Raw genomic sequence first — 9,050 nt, 5'->3', positions numbered from 1 at the left:
ATGATGAGTCCGACTTTTAATATCTGGACTCATGACTTCGGCATTGATTCAAGTGGCCATTTTATTTCGGAGACGTAGAGGGAAAGGCACTATGCGTCAAACTTAATGGGAAAAAATATGAAGGGGAAAAAAAAATAATTTGTTGTTCTGAGGATGGTATCTGATTTATGGTTTATGCTTTTCGATATATGCTGTCCCTTCCCTTGGTGGTTCACGGCCATTCTACCTCATGCCAAACTGTCTGATTTGCCATGCCTCTCGTCATTTTGGTTCTGCTTTCACTCCTTTCTCAAATTCTCTCTCTCACCGCCCAAACACGCACCTTCAGCTATAACAACTGTTTCCATGACACAGGTAACTATCCAACTGCCAGCACGTACCAAACCAACCTTGATGTCCTTGTTTCACAGCTCACTTCCAACACAAAAATTGACTATGGTTTCTACAATTTCTCCAGTGGCCAAAATCCTGACAGAGTTAGCTTAATTGGGTTATGTATAGAGGAGATGCTAAGCCAAAAGAATGTCGTGATTGCCTCTACAATGCCTCAATTCTCACCTCAAAGTCGTGTCCGAATCCGAAGGAGGCCATGGGAGGCTATTACGGATGCTTTCTGCGATACTCAAACCGTTCAATATTTGGGGTCTTCGAACCTGAGTTTTGGAGATATACGTGGACCGGTGGGAATAATGCTACAGATCCCGACGAGTATATCCGGGTGGTTAAAGAGTTGATGGAAGAACTAAGAGACGAAGCTGCGAGTGGAGATTCACTTCATAAGTATGCAGCAGCAGATAAACCGGGTCGACGATCACAACCTGTGTACGGGGCGGTTCAGTGCACTCCTGATTTGTCTAAGCAACATTGCTCCGAGTGCTTGTCGATGGCTATCGCAAATATTATTCCGGACAATCCGTGTTGTCGTGGAAGGGTGGGTGCTATGATTCTCAAACTCAACTGCAATATGAGGTTTGAGAACTCGAATTCTACGAATCTGTGGCTCAGGATTCACCACCCTCCGAAACTGTGGCTCAGGGTTCACCACTAGGTATATTTTTTTAAAAAATAACTTTAAAGTCTCACACAAGCATTCTATCGATCACAAATCAAATGCATAAATAATTGTGAGATACTTAAGCACTTGGCTTTAAATAAAATTTTTGATAAATCAACTCATCTAAACTTTTTGACTATAAAAATTGGTTATTCCCTTGAAAATAGTTATACTTACACTTCATCTCCTTAATTAGCATACGTTATTAATTGGTATATATTTGAATTGTATTATAAATATTCTCTTAAAAAAATTAAAATGATGGATATATGTATTGAAATAGTCTTGAAAATATATATTTTAATATTTCAAAAATTATATTTTTATGATAAAATGAATAAACAATTTCAAGATAAAAATTGGAATCAACTTTAAAAAAAAAAAAATCTTGACAATCCAGATATTCTGGCTGGCTTGGGCTTGGTTGGATTTTTTGTGTGTCTACTCTAATTAGGCCCGAGTATATAAAGTCCACCCGGCCCATACCACACACGCAAATGAATAACCGGACCAACCCAAAATAGTTGAGGCTACGATTTTCAGTCGAACTTCGAAAAGTTTCGGAAGTCATTTTGCGGGGTTTTACTCTTATTTAGTCAAGGAATGTCTAAATCAGCATGAGCATGTTAATACTTATGTAAAATAGGTTCTGGCATATAGTGACAATTTTTTATACTTGACAGATTTCACATGAATTAAATATAATTTATGTTGGATCAGATTGTCAAGGTGTAAGTGAACTTAAAGTTAAAATTATATTATATTATTTATAGCCCTTTGATTCAGTATAATGAGTTGATGGTTTGGGAGCCCAGATTGGCATGTGTATGACAATGGTATAAATATCAAGCAGGCTCCATCTTCAATTGATTTGAATAGTTCGTCGTCAAAGTCTGAATGACCTCATTAATTTTCACGCTTGTTTCGTTCCAAACGATAAAGGAGAGATGGGTTGAGGTGAAACTTCAGCTGTGGTTTCACCCAAAAAAATTAACTTTTATGGCCAAAAAATAAGCTACTGATTTTAGTAAAATTAGTCTCATCATATATCTGGCTTTTTTAGGGGATAATAAAACATCAATAATTATCACTGCCGTAGTTGTGCCGATTGCTGCAATCATCATACTGCTTATCTCTATCTTCATTTATTTTAGAATGCAAAAACCCAGAGAGACCATTCAAAGTAAGTCAGATTGATGATCTCTTCAGCAGTTCTTGTGATATGCTGTTTCAAAAGAAAAATATTTTGACAACTTATTTGTTTGAATTCCTGATTCGCAGCTGACGATGAAATTAAACCTACGGACTCATTACAACTAGACTTCGAAACCATCAGAGATGCAACAGATAATTTTTCTGATGCAAATAAACTTGGACAAGGTTGATTTGGACCAGTCTACAAGGTAGAACATAACAATGTCAGGATGAGATTGATCAATTTCACCGCTTTGTAGAAAATCATGTACGCTAAGATACGTAGCTCCATCTTTGTTAATTACAGGGGAAGCTCTATAATGGAGAAGAAGTTGCTGTCAAAAGATTATCCGGGAATTCTCGGCAAGGAGATATAGAATTTAAGAATGAAGTAATGTTGGTGGCCAAGCTTCAGCATCGCAATTTAGTGAGACTCCTTGGCTGGAAAGAAGAGAAAGGCTACTCGTCTATGAGTTTCTTCCCAATAAAAGTCTTGACTACTTATTATTTGGTAAGTTTATCTACTTTAGCTTACTTAATCTGTGTTCTGTCTCTCTCTCACTTGTGTTAAAATCCTTTTAGCTTTGTGGGCTTAAAGTGTGAAGTATATATTTTTATACCTTGTCTTGAAATTCAAATTCAATTAAAAAAAACCAAGAAGAAGAAGGCAGAAAAGATCAAACTTGCAGAATCACTTATTCATATACATGAAAGGGTGTTAATTCTAATTTCATTGCAACAGCTTCACCGAATGAATCTCTAACTTTGACTTTGAGATTTTAGATCCAACTCAGCGTGCTCGACTAAATTGGGAGATACATTACAAGATCATAGTGGGTATTGCTCATAGTCTTCTTTATCTTCATGAGGATTTTTGACTACGAATTATTCATCGTGATCTCAAGACAAGTAATATTCTTTTAAATGAAGAGTTGAATTTCAAGATATCAGATTTTGGCATGACAAAATTGTTTGTTGTAGATCAAATACAAAGTAATACTAGTAGAATTGTTAGAACCTAGTAAATATCACAAGTCTCATCGTCCTATTGAAGAAACAAATTGAACTTCAAGATCATAACACATATATAGCAACATTTGCTTAAACTTCTTCGTAATTGACATGCACTGGATATATAGCTCTAGAATATTTAAGACATGGACAATTCTCAATGAAATATGATATCTTTAGTTTTGGCATCTTACTCTTAGAAATTATAAGTGGGAAGAAAAACGGTGCCACCTTTCATGGAGAGAATTCACATGAAGATTTGATAGGCTTTGTAAGTCTCTTCCCTTTTGCAATATATATATATATATATATTTAATCATGAAACTAAAATGCATAATTGTTAAATAATATTCACATGTTGAGGATAATATTGCAGACATGGAAAAATTGGAGGGAAGGGGTAGCCTCAAATATAATAGATCTTATACTGAGCAGTGATTCAAGAAACGAGATAATGAGATGTATTCACATTGGATTACTATGCGTTCAAGAAAATGTAGCTGATAGGTCAATAATGGATTCAATTTTACTTATTCTGAGCGACCACTTCCTTTTTTTGCCATTACCATCACAACCTCCATTTTTAACAAGTAGCGGAAGCTTATTGGAGTTGAACTCGATGGAATATAATTCACTTGGGGCTACAAGATCAAGTGAAAGAAGAAACAACTCCGTTGAAGCCTCAAAAAATGAAGTTTTAATTACTGAACTTTATGCTCGTTAATATATCTAACCTTGCAGTTGATATTTAATGTATCAATTCTAATTTGCAGATTACCTGCCTTCTAAAGAAAAATTGAAAGCCTACTATTCATATGGAAATAAATAGACTCTCTAGATTTTGATGTGGAATTTTTTTTTTTTTCCACATAACTCTCGGTTCCCATATCATTTCAAACGTTCAACTGTGATAGGTTTTGTGTGTGTGTGTGTGTAGTGCTATAGATGCCAAGTTTCGATTAGCATTTCTACCATTTCCAAGCTACTAATTGATCTGTCTTGGCCAATATCCAAGGAGAAAAGGCACAAAACATAAAATACAATAAAATAAAATAAAATAAAATAATGCATGAGAAATATACATATCCCATTCAAGTATCTTCATTTTATTTTTTTACTAGTAATATTTATACATTCGTATTTTGGTACAGTACTTACATTTATTTTTAAGAATATAAATATAACGATGCTAGGCCCATTTGAGTAGGACCAAGAGAGAAAGCCCATGAAATTTTACTAAACAAGTGTCTTGAAAGTTAAGGTGAAGCATTTTGAGAAGTCGATCTATCTAAATACTCTGTCTTTTCCTTTTAGTTTGAGATATTTTTTCGTGAAATTCTTTGACTTCTTGGTTCACTCCGCAGTGCAAATCCTTGGTTTCCTCCTACGTGGAATCCTGAGCCCCTCTTATCTATAACCCTTTGTAAGTTTTATTTTATTTTTTTTAATTCCATTTATAAGTTACTTTATTAAAATCAAACCTTAAATCTTATTAATTTTGTATTAAAATTTAAGAGTTTTTGCAGATATAGTTCATGTTATAAGATTAAACCAAATAAATAACTCAACATTTATTATAGTTTGTATTATGGTTGATTTATTATATATGTCAATGATATACCGTTATATATCAATGTGAATCGACTGCACTTTTAAATTTTCAAAAGTTTAGTCTATATTTTTTGGGCACAATTTTTTTTTAGCCAGTAGACTAATTTATCTTAAAATTTAATAAATTTTTACCTCTACTCTTAAATAAAATTAAAAAAATTATTTTTAATAATTTTTCTTATCAATTAATAAGAATATAAAGATAAAGATGAATATAAAAAAATAAAATACCTTGTAAATAAGATCAAAATAAATATTTTTTCTTTGCATTATAAATAAAAACAAAGAAGTATCTTCCACTCCTACATTTTATTCGGGTGCTAATGATAGTCTAGTTTAAGCATGGTAATCTTTCTGGTAAATACAAGATCGAGATGGTTTTTGTCATGCTCCAAAAAATGAGAGTGACTAGCATGAGATATGTGTAGAAACTCACATCCCTTAAGCCTTAATTAAATAAAATTTTTTATTTTTTTAAATCATAATTATATTTGTATTAGAATTAGGACATTTTAATGTTTTTTCTTCAAATAAAAGTCTTATGTTTTTGTAAATATTTGGGCAGAACCCTTTTTGTAAATATGAATCCCTTCTATAAATATGAATCCCCAAAAAAAGTCTACTATAAAATTCTCCAATAGAAATCACTATAATTAGAACCTCTCCTCTTTTTCAACCAATAGACAAAATGCATAATAAAATAATGACTCTATCTATAGTCTATGTCGAGCACCTAAACATATTCTTTATGACATAATAGATAAATTTTATATTAACATCACAAATAAATATTTACATAATAAATCTTCACCCAGCTTAGCAAAAATCCATCATTGGTAAATAGGACGTACGACGCCAACTACATTATTTGAGACCAAAATACTTTTTAGAGAATAACGTCCTAACCATCAAATTTTACAGGATAAAATTGAATAATTTACAACAGTTATAAAAATTAAAGATAAAGCAATTCAATATAATAAAATTTGTAATTTAGAATAATAAAAAAATTCTAAACAACTTCAATAACAAGAATATTTAAATCTCTAATAATAAAGCAACTTTAACATTTGATCTTGATAAGTCAAAATAATTAAATAATAAATAAGAATAACAATATTTATTAATTGAAAATCATTAAATAGAAAATCAACAATTAATTTAAAAAAATTTATATTTTTGGACATATAGTTTATGAGGGTGAATAACCAAACGCGGCTTATACTATGAATACAAACATGAACACAAAGTCCACGAGGGTAAGTAATCAAATATAGCTAAAGTTACGAAACAAATACGGACACACAATCTACGAGTGTAATGCTAACCAAACATGGCTTGAAGCCACGAAAACAAACACATGTACAAGACTCACGAATAACAAACGTGAGAACAAATATTACAAAAATCAAACTAGCAAGTCATTAACCATGACGCCTCAAGGGCTAACAGAACTGTCATTAGCAACTAGTGTTATGTATAAAATTATCTTCAAATTTATTTTTAAACATGCGAGTAAGTCATCATTATTAAAATACAGTTTTCATCATCAAAATCAAACTTGCATGACAAATTTTGAACATTAAAAACTTACTAGAATAAAATTTCATAACTGATATTCATGCTTACATTTATTGAGAAATCAAAATTACTAAAGCTGATAAAAATAATTTCATCAATCTTGAAAGTATCCTTTATAAGGAAAAACATATACAGGTCATAATTTTAAATATCCTTACACATTTCTTATAATTTCTCTAGATAAAAATAATTTAATTAACAAAGTATTAAATACATAATATAATTTTTATTAAATGATCTAAGTAAAAATATTTTAGAAAAAAAAATTGTTTATGAATCAGTTGGGACACTATCCACTTACCCGATAAATTCTCAAAATAATCATATGTTCTTTCTAAACACCTCTCCATTTCCTTTTAGCTATGTACTCTATTACCTAAACCAGAAGAATAAAGAACTTTCTTCATTAAAAGCTCTAATTCATATATCTCTAACTAACATTCATAAACCCACTCTATATAATCTAGAACATATTAAAGTTCTCTCAATCCTTATTGGTGCTTAACCCACCAACCATAGTTAAAAACTATATTCTTCTTATTCCTTTTTTCCACCTACAATAATATACTTATTTCAACCATGCCTCCTTCCTTTCATAACCAATAAGTGATTTATCCTTAAGATTCTCCAATAATTCTTTACAAAAATATACTTTATTCAAGACAATATAATTTCTTATCCTACACAATCACAATTGATCGCATAACACCTTTAATTCAATATCATAAATATTATCAAGTATAACAAATTTCTTTTGTTGTTCCCATGTGCTTCAAGATTCAAACTGATCTAACAAAGTTCATAATTTCACCTAACAAGTTCAAATACTAACCTATCACCAATAAGCCAACTTCTTGATTTTTCCAAGCTTCATCATAGAAAGTAATTTACTTATTTTATAATGTAATCAATGGTACTTTCATCACTCTTGATTGTCTCAATAGTTTAAAAATTTATCTCTTACTTATTTCATCAAACATTTGGTATACCACCCAAATTTTCAAGTATAACTTATAAATTAATTTTTGTAATTTTTAAAATACAAGTCAAATAACCTTCAACCATTAATATACACAAAAGTTTCTCTACCCCAATTCTTGACAGACTTTGATTTTAACACTTCTATTCAAATCTCGTCCCAACAATATCTAATATAAGTTTTTGATTTATCATATTTTGCCAATCAAATTTTACACTAAGAATCAACTTAAAATAAAGAAAAAACTCAACCTAAACTATCTTCATCTTCATTCAAATCCCCTTCTAAGTCAAGCATATGCAAGGGCAGAACAAATAACAAGGGAAACTTTGCAAGTTTAGCCACATAAACATACACATACAAAGTGACGAGGAAGGAAAGATTTGAACCTATCCCCATGTTGGATCAACAATGATCCAAAACTAAGGGAACAGAAGATTCAGACAATGTGAAGATAGTAGAGGAAGAAGGATTGACAACACAAACAGGGGAGAAAGAAGAAGGGTCTAATGCACCCACGTGAGATGGATAGAGGATAGAGATTCCGGCACTGATCCAAGAAGAAAGTCTGGTGAAAGAGAGACCTCTAGTTCCAGAACTTAGAGACCTCCTTTTTGGATGTTTTGTGTTGTTCTTGAATTGTTGAATTCTTAAGTTGTGTTCTTTATTTTCTTCTTCTCTACCTCTTGTCTTTGATTGTTTTTTTATATGGAAAATTTGGGTTTGATTTTTTTTATGTTGAAAATATGAGTTTGATTTTTCATCTTAGTGTTTTGGATTATTTTGCATTTTTAGAGTTATGCATTTTTCATATTTTTTTTAAATTTTTAAAAAATGTCACATGGCTATTACATGGCAAGTAAAGTCAAACAAAACAGTCAATTCTAACTAATAGCATAGCAACATTGCTTTAAAAGAAGTTGAGGATACCGGGCGCCTTTAAATGAAAAGTTTTAGGATAAATTTACACATTTATCATTTTTTTAATTTTTAAAAATGCCACATGGCTGTCACATGGCAAATCCAGTCAAGCAAATGATCAACAAATGGTTAACTCTGATGGTAGGGCAACATTGCACCATTTTGGAGAGTTTCAGGGTAATATTGCTTCAAAAAAAGTTCAGGATACGAGACGTCTTTGAAAAAAAAAATTTTATAATAAATTTATACCTTTACCCTATCTTATTTTGTATTGAACTTCATTTGTGATTAATGAAATGTTTTTTTTATTTTTTGTTTTTTGAGGCCAAACAATAGATGCATGTACTTTTAAACTTCACAACAACTTCGGAGCATCAGGACACAGGCTAGCCCTGCACAACTTATTATTCATAACCCAATATCTTTTATTCTTTTTCAGCAACGGAAGATGGACATTTATATATAGTAATAATTGTCATTTACTCATTTACCATTCCATCTTTCTCGTTTAACTTGCTTAACTGTAAAGTTCATTCAAAATCCTAATTACTTTTTTTTTAAGCTTAAATTGGATTGAAGTTAAATTTCTCTCAACCAATAGCGTGTTTGGCTAATTTATTTCAGACATTAGTATTTATTTTCGTTTTTGGATATTTATTACAATTGTGGAATGTTTATCCAAATTGGTTGCAATTAACA

General features: G+C 31.1%; 1 pseudogene; it reads left to right on the top strand.

Annotated features, from left to right (window-relative positions):
• The first annotated feature begins 251 nt into the window (after window positions 1-251).
• On the top strand, window positions 252-3,966 carry LOC129293122 (cysteine-rich receptor-like protein kinase 29; annotated as a pseudogene).
• Window positions 3,967-9,050: the final 5,084 nt, after the last annotated feature.

This window comes from Prosopis cineraria, unplaced genomic scaffold (genome assembly GCF_029017545.1).
Source record: "Prosopis cineraria cultivar Desert tree isolate PC_DT_omini unplaced genomic scaffold, ASM2901754v1 PC14, whole genome shotgun sequence".
Lineage (NCBI taxonomy): Eukaryota > Viridiplantae > Streptophyta > Magnoliopsida > Fabales > Fabaceae > Prosopis > Prosopis cineraria.
The sequence above is the reverse complement of the archived record's forward strand: the minus strand, read 5'-3'. Positions and strand labels throughout refer to the sequence as shown.